The sequence below is a fragment of the Artibeus jamaicensis genome, unplaced genomic scaffold (assembly GCF_021234435.1).
Source record: "Artibeus jamaicensis isolate MK-2021 breed Jamaican fruit bat unplaced genomic scaffold, CSHL_Jam_final contig_525, whole genome shotgun sequence".
Classification (NCBI taxonomy): domain Eukaryota; kingdom Metazoa; phylum Chordata; class Mammalia; order Chiroptera; family Phyllostomidae; genus Artibeus; species Artibeus jamaicensis.
This window is the reverse complement of record NW_026521874.1, coordinates 868,822-886,431: the sequence shown is the minus strand read 5'-3', so window position 1 is coordinate 886,431 and position 17,610 is coordinate 868,822. Positions and strand designations below refer to the sequence as shown.

The 17,610-nt window shown below is 62.4% G+C and overlaps 1 protein-coding gene and 1 long non-coding RNA gene across 5 annotated transcripts in view; one reads left to right on the top strand and one right to left on the bottom strand.

Annotated features, from left to right (window-relative positions):
* RIMBP2 (RIMS binding protein 2) overlaps positions 1-16,322 on the bottom strand; it is a 96,712-nt gene extending 80,390 nt beyond the window's left edge. For 2 of the 3 annotated variants that reach the window (XM_037161059.2, XM_037161057.2), the window contains exon 1: positions 16,260-16,322. The gene's annotated coding sequence lies outside the window, so the exon portion shown is untranslated. Of the gene's footprint in view, positions 1-5,298; positions 5,344-16,259 lie in introns of those variants that run through there. The other variant, XM_053669923.1, reaches the window with a different exon arrangement.
* LOC128628097 (uncharacterized) lies at positions 401-2,691 on the top strand. 2 transcript variants are annotated; one of them, XR_008392432.1, is made up of 4 exons: positions 401-549; positions 643-717; positions 926-1,488; positions 2,243-2,691. It is a non-coding gene; the product is annotated as an uncharacterized LOC128628097 (long non-coding RNA). The 2 variants fall into 2 exon arrangements; XR_008392431.1 differs by having other exon boundaries at positions 401-717.
* Positions 16,323-17,610: the final 1,288 nt, after the last annotated feature.

Sequence of the window (17,610 nt, the reverse complement as noted above, 5' to 3'; positions counted from 1 at the left end):
CCGGGCATCTGGGAACCGGCACTGGACCGGAAGCCTCCCCCAGGGGCCCTGTGCCCCTCCTGGAGACACTCGGGCCCTTCCCTGGCTGCACTGGAAATCCACAGGAAGCTTTCTGAAGACTGGGCTTTCAAACACAGACGCTGACCTCTGTTCACCCAGTTGTCCGAAGACCCCTTTCACCAATGCAGCCAGCGGGGAAGGTTCTGGTTGCTTTCTCAACCCAGGGCAGTTTAGTTTTCTGGGGGCAGGGAGTGGTGATGGGGACCGGGAGAGTCGCTTCCCCAAAAACAGGCAACTGACTTCCCCAGTTCGCATCTCTAACAACACAGGCCTGGGCCCCAAAAGGAAACACTGAGAATAGTGCAAGCCCCCCCCACCCCCACCCAGGGCTGTGGAGGAACACACCGGGGAGGCCTCAAGTGGCACCGTCTGGAACGAAAATGCTCCCAGCCTCCCGTGGGAAGACAGAGAGCCGCCTGCGCCGTCCCCGCCACAGGCAGGAGCTCTGAGGCAGCCTCACACTGCAAGGCAGGAAGAACCACCTGGGAGGTGGGACGGGGGTCCCTGTCAGCCGAGCTTCCAGGAGGGACCACTGGGCCCTGTGTCCCCCGCAGACAGGCACTTTCCGATCTCGCTCTGCAGGGAAACGGCTTCTCGATGACGCCTCACGGTCCCCGCTGGCTGCCCCAGGGGTCCCCGGAAAGACCCATGTAAACGGTAAGAGTGAAATGAGGAACCACAACAGACAGGCGGCGGCACTGGGGAGTCGGACTGGGCCTCCCCGAGTTCTTCCCAGGTGCCGGGAAGGTTCTGCTGGCCCGCTGGTCGTGGAACCCCCACCCGACCCGGGTAAGCGGGGAGGAGAGGACCACGCCCCCCTACAGAGGAGAACACGAGTCGCCCTGAATGCAGCTGTTTATTCCAGGTCGCATCACGAGGGGGTCGAGGCAGAGAGCTCAACCTGGACGGCCCACCTTCAGGCCCGACACAGCCCCCACGACAGGACAGCCCAGGGCAGGGGCCCCCCAGTCTCCCTGAACAGACCTGCACCAGCCTCTGAGCCAGCCCTCTGTGAGGGTCCTCGGTCGAGGGTTTCCAACAAATCCTGTTTATGAGCCGGAACCTAAACACCAGCAGGGCCTTTGCACTGTCAACAAAGACTGGAAGCACCAGCTCTGTGTCACCGGAGCAAGGAAGGCAACGGAGAAAGTCTTGGGTCTTAACAGACTAGGGTCTTCCCTCTGACTACAGTTTGTGCCAATCCTGGGGACTGCCACACAGCAGGAGTCAGGAAACTACGGCCCTCCACTGCCCCCCACCCCCGTCTGCACAATAAATAAAGTTTTATTGGCACATGGTCACACCCACTTATGGACATGTGACCCATGGCACAGGTGAGCAGCTGCAACAGAGACAGGACAGCGTTCCAGGTGAGCTCACTTACTACCTGGCCTTTCCAGAAAAATTTCTCATTGCCCTTCATGTCCAGTGAGTATTGCAATTTTGGTTTTTCTCTTTGCCTCCCCACCCCCAATTTTAAATACATAACATTTACTTTTTAAAATGCTTGGCGATTCAATTTGGGTGGGGGGGGTCCTTTGTTACCAGCTTAACAATCACTCTGGCCCAGGCAGCCCCTGCTCTGAGGCACCGGAGCCCCGCTCTCGGGCAGCTGCCCTTCAGGGGCACGCAGGCCACGCCGGGACACGTCAGCAGCCGCCACACAGATGACGGCAGATGACAGCCAGGAAACGGGGCAGTAGCAACCTCCCTGCCCGCGCCACACACACACGCTGTGCGCACTCAACCCAGCCGGGTCCAGGAGGATGCAGGGGGAGCACCCTGCTTCCATGAGCCCGGGCGTGGCACTGGGTGTTCTGATCACCAAACGGGCGGGCGCTACTCGGGGACCAGGGACCAAGAGGGCTCGTCCCTGCCCGGGAAGAGTCGGTGGCATCGACCTGCGATTTTGTCTGCGGGGACAGGAAGGAACCGGCTCATGGAGAGGGTGTGGCAGGGGCAGGGAGAGCAAATAAGGTGGCTTCGCTTTATTATGCTCAGGAGGCCCCTGTTCGAACCATGAGCCTTAACTGTCTCTTACAAAGGGTCCTGTCTCCCAGCTCTGACGCTGCTAAAGCAGCCTCCCAGGGTGTTCCTTGTAGAGCTTCCCCTTGGTACATATTTCATCCTGCTGTAAATACACCCGTGCTGAAAACGTTCTAAATCAGAGGTGGTTTTTCAGAATCGGAGATCATCAGAGCGCCTCCGGACACGGCCACGCCGCGTTTGGGACGCGGACACCTGGAGGGAGAGCGGTGCGCGGCCGGGCAGAGCCCGGAGGCCTCCAGTTCCCCGCACCACCCTCTCCCCTCTTCTGCGCTGACCGCCCAGCACTGACATCAGCGGGCTCCGGAGGGAGGCCACCGCGCCTCAGGGGGACCAGCGCAGCCGCAGGGCTTACATTTCGACTTTGAGGGCGACGCCGACCTGCTGCCTCAGGTTCTGAAACATCAGCTCTGAGACGGGACGAGCACGTAGCTCCGTGGGCCAGAACGGGAATTCTGCTGCTCGTGTTTGTACGTTTACAAGAGACACAGAAGGTCTTGCGTCTCCTCCCCTCTGTGTGGGGAGAAAAGGCCGTCGTTTCAAAGGAAACAACCCGGCTAGAAAACAGGGACCGGGAGAGTCATATTTCACCGAGTAAATTGACAAAAGGTCAAAAAGCTTGACCTTTGCTGCTGACGGCGCTCGGTCTGAAAGCTGAACCACCACTTAAATATTTATCAGCAGGAGCTGGAGCGGCAGCTGGTGGCTGGGACGCACGTGGGGCCCGTGCGGCCCATTTCGCAGGCAGTACCCCCCCCTTCCCAGGGGCTGGCGTGAGGGCGGCCCCCCCCCCCGCTCCCCTCCCCCGTGATGGAGGCGGTCCTCCCCGCAGGGCCGGCAGTAACGGGGTGATTTTGCTGAGTCCTGGGCGCCCAGTAGGTCGCATCAAGCCAATCAGAGCACCCGCTGGGCAGGGCTGTTTATGGAACAGGAAGCGGTTTTCCATCAGTGAGTCTGAGGGTGGCTGCGGGCCGGCAGCAGGGGGCACTCACAGTCACGTGATGCGCAGGAAGGCACCCCCCCATCCAGGGAGCCCCCTTGTCCTTGCTCTGCCCTTTGGGAGCTCTCCAGTCCCTGCCCCTGTCCTGGAAGCTCAGAGCTGCAGCCCCGGTGGAGCGAGAACCCCCAGCTGGCGACCCGACAGCATGCCGAACGCACCCAGGGCAGGTCACGGGGCGAAGGAAGCAGGAGTGGGGACCGGGGTGCAGAACTGAGGGGCCAGCTGTGGCTGCACAGAAACACAGAGGACGATGCCTCTGGTTCGTGTGTTTGTTTCTTTAAGAAAACTGTCAGGCGTTTGGATACCGTGGGAAATTTTTGTGCTCTGGTTTTCAACATTGGCAACAAAAGCAAAGTTGAAAACCTGCGTCTGCCTGGTCAGGGCATCCAGACTACGCACGGTGGCCTTCGTCCCTCTTCCCTTCTGAGGCACGTCCGCTCCCTTGGGGAGCTGTTCTGCCCTCGGCAAAAAAGTCCCCGGTATCAGGACAGGCCCTGTCAGAGGAGGAACACGGGGTCCCTCACAGGAGCAGCGCCCTCCTGGGAATCTAGGAGTCCCCATGGTGCCTTCTCCTGATCTTCCTAGAGGAATGTGATTTGGGCTAAATTGTCCAATCAGGCACGAAACGGCTCCCTGTTCAGGTTCCCAATAAAACTGCAGAAGCTGCCGTGGGCAGAGGAGGTGGGGACCCAACCTGGAGAAGCCCACCATTCTGCCAAATTCCCCAGGAGCACGCACCATGAAACTCACCGTTTTGAAGCTGCAACATTGTGACATTAGGTACAGTCACAATGTTGTGCAAGTGTCAGCAGTATTTAGTTTCAGAATGTTTCTCCTGTGAGCAGTGGCTCTCCCCGCTGCCCCCGGCAACCACCCGTCTGCTCCTGTCTCTGTGGACTTGCCTGTCCCATTTCCTAGACACGGAACCGCACCCTGTGCGGCCTCCATGTCCAGCGTCTCTCACTCAGCACCAGGTTTTCAAGGTCCCTCCACGTTGCAGCAGGTGTAGGGGCCTTGCTCCTGCCCGTGGCTGAGCCACGGTCCAGTGCGTGGCAGGACCACGACGCACCTCCCCGGCGTCCACTGCTGGGTCTCTGTGGGCTGAGACTATCACACAGTGTTACGGACTCCACGGTGAAGGGTCAAAGCCCCGAGAGACACCACTGCTCCACAGACACAGGCTGCAGGGGGCAGAGCCCCGGCCCGAGCCTTCCCGAGGCCCCGCCCTGCTCTCGCCTGGCCCAGGAAGCTGTGCTCAGCCTGCCCGAGGAATGAGGGCCGAGCTCGTCCTCATCCTGGGGCAGGTCCAGAGGCTCCCCCGGCCCCAGGGTCACCGTGCCCACAACACCGGCCCCCAGGATCAGCCTTCACACCTCACTCAGTGTGTGGCCGACCTCCGTGCCACCAGCCACAGGCAGAGCTTGGCTCCGTGGGGCCCGGCCCGGCCGCTCCTAGGCCGAACTGCTTGCTTTGCCCTGAGGCCTCCCCAACGCTGCTTCCCACCCCTCACTTATGCCCTTACCCCTCGCTGCACTCCTGTCGTCTGCCCCGAGCCCTCACACTTTTCCCTACACTTCCCGGTGAGAGTTGTAGCCGCCAGGTTGGTTCCAGCCAAATCAGAGAACAGCTGGGTCTCGCCATGGTTGGCTGACCCACAGGACACTGGCCATCCACACCTGTCAGCTTCTGCCCCTCCCCAGTCCCTAAGCTGTGGCCCGCCACCCCTCAGGTCACAGCAGACGCCCTCCAGGGGACAGGCCGGCCCCAGGTGAACGTTCTCTCATCTCCTACCTGGTCTGATTCACTCCTCCCCATAAAAGAAACCTGGCCCCGGACGGGTGAGTTAGTGGGTTAGAGTGTCATCCCAAGACACCAAGGTTGTGGGTTCAACCCCCAGTCAGGGCGCATACAAGAAGCAAGGAATGAGTGCAGAGATGAGTAGAACCAATCGGTGTCTCCTGTCCTTCCCTGCCCTCTGGCTGTCTCCTACAAATTAATAAATATAATGTTTTTAAAACAGGGAGAAACCCACGTACCAGACCTCAGAGACGTCCGAGTGCCCACCCACTCCTGGTGGCCCCGGCTGCTCTCCAGGACGAGGACCCTGCCCCACCCCCACGGAGCCGCTCCTTACAAGGCCCGGGTCGTTCCTTACGTGACACTCATCACACACTCTCACATTCTGGTGTCACCTGGATTGAGACAGGGCTCAGCAGACGTCCCTGCCGCTCACCGTCCCCAACGTCTGCTGCGGGCCGGTCAGAGCACAGAGCTCGGCCCACACGGCACCAGGAGGACCTTGAGGCCACTGCCGCCTCATCTCCCGAGTGCGGCCGGCAGGTGGCTGTGCTGGCCTGGGTGGGCGGGGGCCGCCGATGACGACCACACAATAAATCACCACTCGGATTAAATGCGATCACTGGGCCCAGACAGCGGCTGCGCCTGCCAAGCTGAAGGCCCCCACCCACGGCACCCGCAGCCGGCATTTAGCGCGCAGCCTTGCGCCTCAGCGGGCGTTCGGAGCCAGCGGAGCCGGGGCCCGCTGCCCAACGCCGTCCAAGGAGCCAGCACCGCCTGCCAGCTGGCCGGACGCCACGAGGGGCCTCGGCAGCCAGGGCCGGGGAACAGATGGCTGCCCGAGCTTCGGGTGTGAACTGGAACCGGTGGGGAGCAGGGAGGGTACTGGGGGCGGCAGAGGGGGGCGGGGTGCGGGGAGGAGGTGCAAGAGGCACAGCAGACAAGTGACATAAAGAGAGAGGCCGGAGAATGCGGGCGGCCCCCTCCCCTCCCCGCTGGAGCTCAAAGATGTTCCGAGCTGCCCACTCCTCCCCGTGAGAGCCGCTGCACCTCGGGGCAGAGCGGAGGCTCTGGACTCCGGGCGTCCGCACCAGCGTCCCAGTCTCCCCGTTACACACGGCGGGACCTTGGCAGCCGAGTTGGGTTCTCAGAGCCTGGGCCTTCCCACCCACACACCAGCACAGACACCTGAGCCTCGTGGAAACTAAGGGGAATGAAGACTCGGAGGAGCTTAGGGAGGCCCTGGCTCCCGTCCTGGGCGAGGAGACTCCAGCCCCTCAGTCCTTTCAGGAAAAGCTGCTGCACTTGGACGCCTGGGCAAGTTCGCCGAACAGGACACTCCCGGGAGGGCACAGGCACAGGCCGGCTGCCGGCCCAGGAGCCCAGGGAGCCGCGGCGGAGCCTCCAGGGCTGCCAGGTAACCAGAAACAGAAGACCCGTCGTTTATGCCCCGTGTCCCCCGCCTTTGGCGACCAGCAGTCACGGGCGTGCCGGGGCCCTCGCCGCCCTGTGCGTGTTTGGCTCCCTGAGCTGACCACAAAGGCTGCCCAGGAATCGGACGGCATTATAAGCGGTGCCCACGTTTGCACATCGCCTTCAGAGGGCCAGCACGAACGGCAGTCTGAGACGGTCAGCAGGTCTGGAGTGGACGTTCCTTGTGCCGTGCGGCCCCCCGCTCCTGGAGCCACACCCCACCTGGTCCCAGTGGTTTGGAGCCTGAGGACCCCCCGCCCCTGCTTGGCCTGGGTTCTGCGGGCCTGGCCCTGGGTGGGCTGCCCGGGGAGGTCCCTGACCCAGATTTGAGGAGCACTGACCCTCACGCGACCCGCTGTCCCCTCCAGACCCTGACCAGCATTCTCCCAAGAGCTGCCCCACACACTCCAGGGCACAGTGGGTCTTCACATTTCGGGTAAGATGCCACAACTTGAATGTATGGAGATTTGTGTGTTGCTGTTTCAAAATGGAGTTTCCTAGAAGCAAAGAAATGAAAATAAAACATCGCCCAGTGACTGAAAAGCCTGGACGGAGAGAGGAGAGAGGAAAACGAGACACACAGAGAGGAACAGAGACTGAGAGAATGATCCAGAAGCGACCGAACCCCACTGCTGCTTTGGGGACTGGGTCCAACCCAGAAGAGGAGGAGGAGGCAGCCCCGCCTGCACCCCATGGTGTTCCAGGGAGTTTCCTAAAGCCCGGTCAGCACGTCCCTCTGAACTGGCAGTGCCCTGGGCCCCAGTCACCCTGAAACCGGATGGGGCACAGCCTCGCCCTGTAGGTTCTCCTGCAGCCCCAGGACCACAGAGGAGGCGGCAGTCGGGGGACCGCTGCTGTGCCCTAAACAAAGTGTCCCTCTCTCCCTCAGGACAGGCCAAGCCCCTTCCTACCTGGGCTTTCAGGAAAGACACCTTCCAGCCTCTGGTTTGAAAAATACACAAATGTGCCCTAAACGGCAGCTTCTCAGTCCTGACGTGGTTTCTGTCCTGAGGTTCCCCATTTCTGACACGCTCTCTAAGAGTCCCCGGCAACCTGGATGCACCCTCCTCCGGCCCCTCCTGTGGAATCCCTCCCACGCGTTTGCAGGCCGGCCCTGGGCCCACAGCCGGGAGCGACGGAGGTGCCCAAACGCTGGGTCCAGCACCTGGGCCGACGAGCCCCACGATGAGTCCCGGGCCGGCCCTTCCCGGCTGTGTCTCCCGGGCTGACCGCTCCAGCCCCGTGTCCTGGCCTCTTCGTCCACACGAGAGCAACCGGAGCTCGTCCCTGTGTGGCTGCCGTGCAGCAAACTGGGGGGCTTCCGGCCACAGACGTCCGCTCTCCACGGATCTGGGGGCCGCAGCGAGAGAGCGGGGTCCGGGGCTCCCAGGGAAGAGTCCCCCGGCCTCGTTCAGCTTCTGGACACACCATGAGGCCCTCTGTCCTCTGCTGGTGGCCGTGCCCCCCAAGTCTCTGCCCCCCTCGGTGAGTCTGCTGCGAAGCTCTCTGTCCCATTCACACAGGGTCCCACGGAGAGCCTGCTGGACGGCCCAGGACGGTGCAGCCCCCTGCGATCCTTAACTTCTTCCTGCCGTTAGCTGCAGACGCGGCGTTCTTGCATCACATGGGGTTAACGTCACACACAGTCCCACGGACTGGGGCGCGGATGCAGGTTTTGGGGGCCACACTCTTCCAGGAAGACGTGACAAGCTGCTGATGCCCGCAGACTGTCACAACACGCAGGGCGCAGTGCAGCCCGGTGCTGGGGCTGGCCGCACGGTGTCCATGCTGCTGTCGCGAGAAACGGCTGTTTTCTGCTCTCACCCTGGGGCCTGCGCCCAGCCCGTGTGTCGTCACCGCCCTCCGGGAGCACCGGCTGCGCGACAGCAGTGGGGCGGCCCCGGCGAACGCAGCGGGCACGGTGCAGGGCGGAGAGGGTGAGCCGGCTCTCCCCTTCTCCCCTCCACGGCCTTCACTTTTACGCCGCCGTCATCCCGGGCGAAACAAAGATTCAGGTAATCACGTAACACCGAGCCTCACTGTGGCCCACACGAGGGTCTCTTCACAGAAAACGAGCTCACGGAGACACGACACCGAGTGGGCGGCTGCACCGCTCAACACCGGACGACACAGAACCGCGCCGAGGGGCGGGGCATGGGGGCGGGGCGCCGGGGGCGGGGCGCCGGGGGCGGGGCGTCCAGCCAGCTGGAGGCTGAGCGACCGAGGCGGGTACTGGACCGCTCCACTCAATGCGCGCACACAGGCCAGCGAGGAGAGGGCGCCTGCGGAGCCAGGTTTGGGAAACGCTGATCTGACATTGACCCCCGCCCCTTAGGGAGCACGGAGACCAGACCTGGAGAGGTGGAGCGATGCGCCCTGAGCCCCAGGGCCCATCAGTGACCGGAAGGAGGCCTGCACCCAGGGCTCCTGGGGAGGGTTCTGTGCACCCCGTCGTCTCCACGACTGTGGTGGGGGTGGCCCGGTGCCGCCTGCCCCGGCCGAGGGCAGACGGGTCACAGGCCTCTGCTGCCCTCTCGGTGCCTGTGTGTGTAAACCGGCGGCCGCAGGCGGCTTCCCCTCCCTTCACTTCAGCAACGTGCCTTGAGCTCGCTCTGCACGGCTCCTCCAGCTGGTGACCAGTGTGGCCACAGAGGGCACCGCCCCCCTCCCCGGGGCCTGAGCTCAGACGAAGGGGGGCCAGGGCAGGGCCAGGCCCTCTGGCGCGTCACCCAGTGCAGGGTCACGTGACACGCACAGCCCCTCCCCTCGCACCCGCGCCTCCCCTCACACACGCCTGGAGCAGCTCCGCTCAGAGAAGAAAGCTAACGAACTCCCACACAACATGGGGCCACACAACACGGGGCTGCTGCGGGGCCCAGACTCGACAGCCAGAGCAGACCTCACGGACCAGCTGGAGGGGCCCCTTCTCACGGCAGCTGAGACAAACAGGGGATCGGTGAGGCCTCAGCGCTAAGCCTGATTCTGACCTGAGCGAAGCCGGGGGTCCCGGTTTTCAAAGGAGCCGTTTTATCACGAGGCCAAGGCAGTGGCCAGCATTTAATAAAGCCACTCTCGGGCCAAGCGACGGACCCGGGAGGCCATCACTGTGGATCCCCTGGCGGCTTGAACAGTCAAGGCACTGAGAGCTGGGCGCCAGTGACGGCCGAGTTGCAGAGCCTGAAGGAGCCCCCCGCCGGGGCAGGGTGCGGGGGCAGGCCTGCATCAATACACCGGGTGGGATCCGCCTCCCCGGGGACCACAGGCCGGCCTCCTAATTCTATCACCACCTCGGCGAGGACTCTGAGTCCGAGAATCGCAGCGACAGCAACAGCAACAGCTGGCAGGCCCCGCCCGACCATCTCACTGCGGCCAAGCCCTGTCCTTGCCGAGCACCTGGTCTGAGCGAGCGCGTGGGCGACAGGTGGCGGTCACTGAGTGCTGCCTGTGTCCTGCGTGCCCCGCCTGCCCGGCTCCTTCGGAAGCAGGCCTTGGAGGAGGAGACGGGTGCCCCTCTCCTCCCGGTTTACGGCTCGGAAGAGGGAGGCGCAGGGAGGTGGAGAAGCACACCTGGGGCCACACGGCCGCGTGCGGACGAGCCGCTGCCCTCTCGGCAGGGCCAGCGACACCTGCCGGAGGCCGGCTGCTGGAACCGACTTCCCTCGCAGTGCCGGATGGGACATCGGACAGAAGGGAGCAAGGGGACGGTCCGTCTGCTCCCCTGGCAGTGTGGCCCAGCGTCAGGGCCAGGCGCTCCGCCCACCGTCCCTCCATTCACCTGGGTTGCACCTCTCCCCAGCCACATGGACTTGGGCAGGTCACTCACCTCCCTGGGTCTCGGGACCCCACCTGGAAGAAGAGGAGAAGGACGGCACCTGCCTGGTGTGGTCCCTCTGAGGACGAATGAGGTGACCGGTATATCGCCTTGAGAGCAGGGCCTGGCAGGTGGGTGCTGCCGTTACTGCTGTGCTCCAAGCAGACTGACTGTTAAAATTCTAGCGGAACGACTTGAAAAACCCCAAGGGCCACCCCCTCCCCCCACTGTGGCGAGACCACCACCAGTACCCCGACATGCTCAGTCCCCTGCCCTGGGCAACCCAGCCAGCTGCACCCACTGCACAGGCCCCTCCTCCTCCAGGGAATAGAAATTCCCTGTGTGGAACCCCGAAACGACCAAGGAAACACCGAGTAACTGAACTTACCCCCCCAAATGACGAGACTCACCTCTCTGCTCTTGCGGAAAAGCAGAGCTCACCCCGGCTGGACCACAGAGACAATAAGGCACCTTGGGTCCCACTGGCAGAGCCACCCGCCGGCTCACCCCGCCCACCAGGTCTGCACACCTGCCCCCCAGAGAGACAGAGACTGGACGCAGCGGCCGCCCATTATCGGAGGGACAAGAAACCAGGCAACAGCCCGAATGGCCGCTGTGCGATCGGTCACCGAGGACAGACTTGTGGGGATATCACGCAGCCATGCTGGAGCGTGTCTTCGCGATTTTTCATGCCATAGAAAAAATGCCATTGTCATATAAACTTTCTTTAAAAAACACGCAACTTAAACTAGTGAACTTTATGCATAAATCCCCATGAAGAAAAATCTGGGAGGGGGTAAATGTCAATATTAGCAGTTGTGTCTGGGTAATAGGATTATGAGTAACATGTATTTTCTTCTTCATGCTTTTCTATGTTCTAACTTTGCCACAATGAACATTCATTACTTTCATAACAAAAACTAAACGCTGCCCTGGCTAGTGTAGCTCAGTGGATTGAGTGCGGTCTGTGAACCAAAGGGTAGCCGCCGGTTCGATTCCCAGTCAGGGCACATGCCTGGGTTGCGGGCCAGGTCCCCAGTGGGGGCCACACAAGAGGGAACCACACATGGATGTTTCTCTCCCTCTCTTTCTCCCTCCCTTCCCCTCTCCCTAAAAGTAAATAAATAAAAAGTAAAAATATTTTTAAAAAAAACCCTAAAGGCTGACATTAAAAGAAAAAGAAAAAACGGGTTCCAGAGGCACAGCCCATGCCGTGGGCTGGGGCGGGACTGTCTGTGGGGTTTGGGTGTCAGCCACCCCCGCCCCAAGCACGATGGAAGCAGAGCCCGGCCCAGCTCCAAGCTCACCTGTTGTCCCCAGCCCCAGACGGGTCCCCGGCGTAGAGCTTCGCGTGGGGGCAGGGTCAGGGGGCAGGGAAACTCAGCTCCTTAAAGACCTGGAACTCTCCAACAGTGCAAATGTTACATCCTCCGCCTCCTCCTGGGGTGGCGTTGGCGGTGGGGGCAGAAACAAAGAAGCAGGTACATCTGTGGCCCTACTGCATCTCCTACCTAAGGTAACAATGTAGCCACGTGGTGGGGAGCGTTCCCCAGGCCTGGAAACAATGAGTAATAATACCCATTAGCAACCCAGGGCAGAAAGGGCTCCGGAGCCAGCTGCAGCCGCCAGTGCTGAGGACTGTCATCACCACACACGCGGGGTTTTGGCACCAGGCACGTCTGTCTCATCAGATCAGAGGGAATCTCACCAAAGTCCCACCGCAGATGAGGCAACACCTCCAAGTCCCACGAGAAAGGCCTCTATTCCAAAAGCGGAATGGTGGGTTTTCCCCATAGTGGCCCTGGGCTGCGGTGGGGAGCTGGGGTGAGGAGCCAGGTGGGGGCTGATGGGGGAAGTGGGAACCCGGGCACCTCGGACAGAGGAACCCCCATGGCCTGCCAAGGATGCAGCTGACAAAGGGCACCTACTCTCTGGTGTCCACATGCTCCTGGGGGCTCACAGCTGAGGCTGAGGGTCCAGGGGTGAAGGGCTGGGAACCCCAGCCCCTGTTATGCTCCAAAAACCCCCCACCAGCACCTCAGCACATCAGTCAATGAGAACTGAGGCCGGAGAGCAGCTTCCTCCCTTCACACAGTCAGGGACTTTGCACTGGCGCCTACCCACCTGACCACTGTCATCCCTCATGGTGCAGCTGAAATGTCACCTCCTCCAGGGGGCCTTCCAGGAGGTCACAGTCCCTCGAATCAGGCTGCTTAACCCTGGGAGTGGCACTACCCCAGTCTGTTATTTATTCACCTGCTTGCCACCTAACAGACACACATGACAGTCATCACCACGAGAGCAGGGACCTCGTCTGTCTTGTCTGCCGCTCGGTGCCAGCACCCAAAATGCCCTCAGCGTCGCCATGCTCAGGTGTGGGCTAAGCAAGTGAGTAAGGCACAGGTAACAAGCCACAGCCGCGCCTGCCAGGGGCTCTCCTCCGGCGGGGAAAACTGACCGAACAGCTAATTGTGTGAGGAAGGCCTTCTTCAAGTGTTCTCCATGGTCCTCAGGGACCGAACACGCGGTTTCACAAACCAAGGTTAACTTGAGACTCTCACTGTGAGGCTGGGCCAGACTGTCCCCAGGCGACCCCCAAAGTCACACTTCATTCTCAAAGGTGTAGGCCCTGCACACAGGCAGGCAACGCCCGTGAGAAGTGACTGAGGACCACGCGTGCCCCTCCCTCGTCCCTGCCTCCTGGGCTCCCGCCTGTCCCCACTGTGCCCTACACAGAGCCACAGGTTCAGAATAGCAGGGATTTCAGGCCCAGTCCCCACCGTCCTTGGGGGTGGGGGGACCGCAGGCCTGCACAGCTCAGGTGAGGTGCACAGACACTGGAAAGGTGGGCCAGGTGAGCCCTCTGGAGAACCCTCGGGAAGGCCCCACCCAGAGGAAGCAGCCACACCCCCACGAGGCCCAGCTGGATCCTGTGCGGAACCGAGGGATGCCTGCAAGTGCCTGCTGTGGCGCTCGTGTGGCCGTCAGGGCCTCACGGGGACCGGAAGCCACAGCATGGCCGTGGACATGCTGGGACGCCATGCAGCAGCGGGAGTCACCCTGAGAAGCACATGTGGCCACCAGGCTGGACCGTGAGACCCAGGCCTGTGTGAGGGCAGAGCAGCTGGACAGGCTTCCTGCTCCTCGGACGGTGGAGGCTGTGACAGCACCAGTGTCGGGCAAACACGAAGTTCAAGACCACACAGTGGACACGTCTGAAGGGGCTGCCAGTGACAGAGAAGGCACACGGGGTGGGGATGGGGTAAAAGAGAAGACACAGGGATAACGAGGCCAGGGGAGTGGGGAGGAAGGAAGGAAGGAAGGAAAGAAGGAAGGAAGGAAGGAAGGAAGGAAGGAAGGAAGGAAGGAAGGAGGGAGGGAGGGAGGCAGGGAGGGACAAGGAGGGAGGAGAGGCGGGACAAGAGAGGCGGCGGGCAGGGCTGCACAGTGGCTGAACCCCACCGCAGCTCGGGCTGTGCCGGGCGGCCCCGCCGGACCAGGACAGGCCCGCGTGCTGGGCAGCTGGCTCCCTGATGAGACCAGACGGCTTCTCCAACGGGCGGGGCAAGACGCAAAGCTGCAGAAGCACAGGTTGTGGGATGTAAGTACCCAACTGTAAAGGACCCAGAGAAACACAGAACAGAATTTTCTAGAAGTTGGTGTCGGCAACTCCACTTCATCCACAACAGACAAGGACAGCCGGACCAGTCCCTCTCTGGCTCCGAGAGCCTCCCACAGACGTGGGAGACCTGAGAGAGTGAGGCGGGAGAACCCTCCTCCGGGGAGCGGCCGCGGCTGGCGGGGCTCCACGGGAAGGCTCCCGGCACGGGCGCCTCGGACCCGCCTGCGATGGACCAGGCTTCACCTGCAACCCTCAACCAAACACTCAGAGCAGAGGACACACCTCCCCGAGATGCTCGGCCACTAACCCAGTAGTTCTCGAGGTGGGTCCCCGGATCAGCGGCGTTGGCACCCCAAGAACTGAGTGGAACGAACCCTGGGGCCCCAAACTGCTCAGACTGTGCGTTCACCTGAGGACAGAGAACAACTGCTCCAAAAAACGCCAAGGAGGGACCCGAGGCAGCCTCAGGGCACAGCCTCTCTGACCGTCCCTCTCCGCGTCCCGGTCAGCACAGCTGTCCCCTCCCCATCGCCAAACACGCGGGAGCAAAAGCAGTGAGCAATCCGCCTGTGGGAAAAGGGCTGAATTGCTTTGCTGCCCTTTCTCTTAATTGCTAGGAGTTCTCAGCCCAATCTGCACCGCACCCCCGCACCCGGGAAGGTGTGCCACGGCCCACGCCCACACCCGGTTTGCTGTGGCCGAGTGCCCACATGCTCTGGGGTGAGCCAGACACGAAGGCCTCCGGCCAGGGTCGGGGTACACCCTCCGGCCCAGACACCTTCCCGGCACCCTGGCAACGCCAGCCTTCCCTGACCCAGTTCGTCGTCTTCTCAGAAGCGAGTGGGGGTGGTAACATCAGCCGCCAGCCACTTGCCTGAATAACCTCGACATGCTCTGCTCTGTGTCCCAAGTCCAGGGCTCGATGGCAGCCCTGGACCCCAGGGCACGGCCCAGTCCCTCCACACCCCAGGTGCCCCCACCTGCCGTCCTCCCACGCCCTGGCCCCACGCTGAAGCTGCATCACGCCCGCTGGCCCTCCCGTCACAGGAGCCCACACAACACTCCGAGAAACCCAGTCCTCGGGCGCCAGCGGCCAGGCCAGGCCATTCCAGCAGGACTGCACCTGGGGCGGGGGCAGCAACTTCCCAGAGGCCCCCCTGCGCACCGTGCCGCTGGAAGTATGCCCCTCCTGCTGGTGCCCCACTCACCCAGGTTCAGAAACTGGGCCCAGAGGGAGGGGCTCCAGGCTCCGCCCGCCCCCACACCACCCCAGCCACAGCAGCTGCTGGGCCCACCAGCCTCCCCTTCCATCTGGTCTCCCACTCTCAGGGAGCGCTCACTCCACCCCCGCTGCTCCCATCTGCGCCCTTGGTCTTCCCTTAGCACGGTGGGGTCTCCTCCAGGACAGGGGGTGATACGGGACAGGCCAGCTTGGGCCTGGCACCCTGCCCTCCCCAGGGGTCTGGGCAGCCCCTGCCCTCCACCCTGAGGGGGCCCCGCGGCCCCTCCACCCCTCTGCCTAATGACAGGCAGTGAGCCCCCTCTCCCCAGACCTCAGCCCCCTCGACAGTGACCATGGTGACGGGACAGCCGGGGTGGGCTCCCGGGGGACAGGAGCAAACCTGCCTCTACAGAGGCCTCAGGCTCCCCCTTGCCCCCACCCCAGGCTCCCCCAACCTCAACTTCCCTCTGGGCAAGTGGTCCCACAAACACCGCATCTCCAGGGGAAAACGCAGCCTGCGGGGGGGGGGGGCCTGCTGCGTGCACACGGGCACACAGGCTCGCACGCACTCGCTGCCGCGAGCATCTGTTTTGACAAACAAATTATTCAAGTCAGTCTAGGAGACGTGAACTGACAAATCTCAACGCGCCAGTCGCTCGTCTGTGCCTTCCACATCTGTGCCACGCTGGGGATGTGGCAGCCCGCTCTCAGACTTGGGGACCACATCCCCTTCCCCACTCCAAGCCTCAACCTGCAGGAAGACCCGGTCCACAGCCCCCAAGGCTCCCATCAGAGACAATCAGACAACCCAGCCTGGGTTCCGGAAGGCATCGGTTGCCTGGCCTGGTGTGAAAGCTGGCCCTGAGGGGCTCTTCTGCAAAGCTGGGGGCTGGAGAGAAGAAGGGCCCCCCCACAGACAGAGGAACTGGTCAGCCTTGCCCTTAGGAAAGGGAGCCATCCATCTGTAGGGGGAGACTAGACAGCCCCATCCAGCCAGACAGGAGGCTGGTCTGGGGACGCCCCCTCCTTCTCTCCTGCACCCTCAACCGCCCTCGCCCACCCACGGGCTTCCTGGACCCCTGCTGAAGGGCATTCCGAAGCCGCTGGAGAAGAACTTTGTCAGGGCGCAGTTTCTGCCGCGGCCCTGCCATCACCGCCGCCCTGCAGCTTGGTGGGGAAGGTGAGGGAACGGAGGCTATTTTTAGGAGAAAAACAAATCTCAGCCTACCTTCCAGGCAGCAGGGCCAGACTCGGAGCTTCACTGCGAAGGCGAGGACTGCAGTCTACTGTGTCGGATTACAAACTGGAGGCGGAGGGAGCAGCGCAGGGAAGGGAGGCGGGGGAGGGGGCGGGGCGGAGAGAGGGAGGGCGGGGGAGAGAGAGGACAGGATCATCCGCCATGCAGCGGTACCCAGCGCCCATGGAACAGCAGTGGTTAAACACACGGGCACACGGGCGCACGGGCACACCACCCCCCCAAGATGGCTTTCACCTCACTGCCGGCTTCCTTCTCACCAAGCTGTGGTCAAAGCTGGGAGAGAAACAGAGGTGAACCCACTGTCTGGCCACACAGCTCAGCGGCAACTCCCCCTGGTGGGATGAGAGCGCCCCACCCCCCTGCTGTTGGACAGGGGCTCCTGCAGCCGCCAGCCCATGTGCGTGGGCAGCAGGAGAGAGAACACCCGCCTGTGCTCAGCACCAGGAGCCACCAGCCAGGGCTGCCAGCGACTAAGCGAGCCTGCGAAGACCCGCGCGGTTGGGGCCTCTCCCCTCGGTCTGGCTCCCTGTCCCCCAAGCCTCCAGGGTGAAAAAGACCTGACATGTGTACCTCCCCCTTCCCCAGAAGTTCAGGTGGCTGCATAATGGACCAGCTACCTGGCAATGCAAGTGAGCAACAGTCCAAGGCTAGGAAACCGCACCGGACTTCCTCCCGGGGCTGAAATCGCATCATTTGAAGACCCTAACGACCTAGTCCCTGCGACAGGAAGCCCTGTGTCAGGCCCCCCACACGCCAAGGCAGAAGAGGGAACTCCTGCTTCCCACCTACACAGGACACAGGGACTGAGAGCGTGCAGGCGCTGTGACCCACGGCGGCCTTGAACTCAAGGCCTTCCGACCACGGCTTCTCCGGAGCACGTGGGTCCAGCAGGGTTTCCGGATCAGGACCCTGCTGCTGCCGACACATGGGAGTGGCACCCACAGGAGTCTGCAGGTGGGAGGCTCCTTCCAGCCCCACATCCACAGTCCCGCCCGGTTCCTCGGTCGGTTGCAGAGCCCTGTGTGACAGCGGCAGTGGGTGCCGACCCCCCCCTCCCGTTTTGTTCTGCAGGCGGAGCAGTGGGTCCCGTAACTGGGCCCAGCAGAGAGAGGAGCAGCATGAGACAGCGGGAAGAATGGTGCTCGGGGACATTCGTGCTCATATTTCACGACAGCCACAAGGTAGGCCAGGCAGTGTCCACAGACAGGTGTGGCCGGGCAGCAGAACACGATTCAGCCGTGAAAAGGAACGGAATCCTGACGTGCTACAATGTGACAGAACCTTGAAAATGTGTTGCTGAGTGAGAGACGGCAAGCACAGG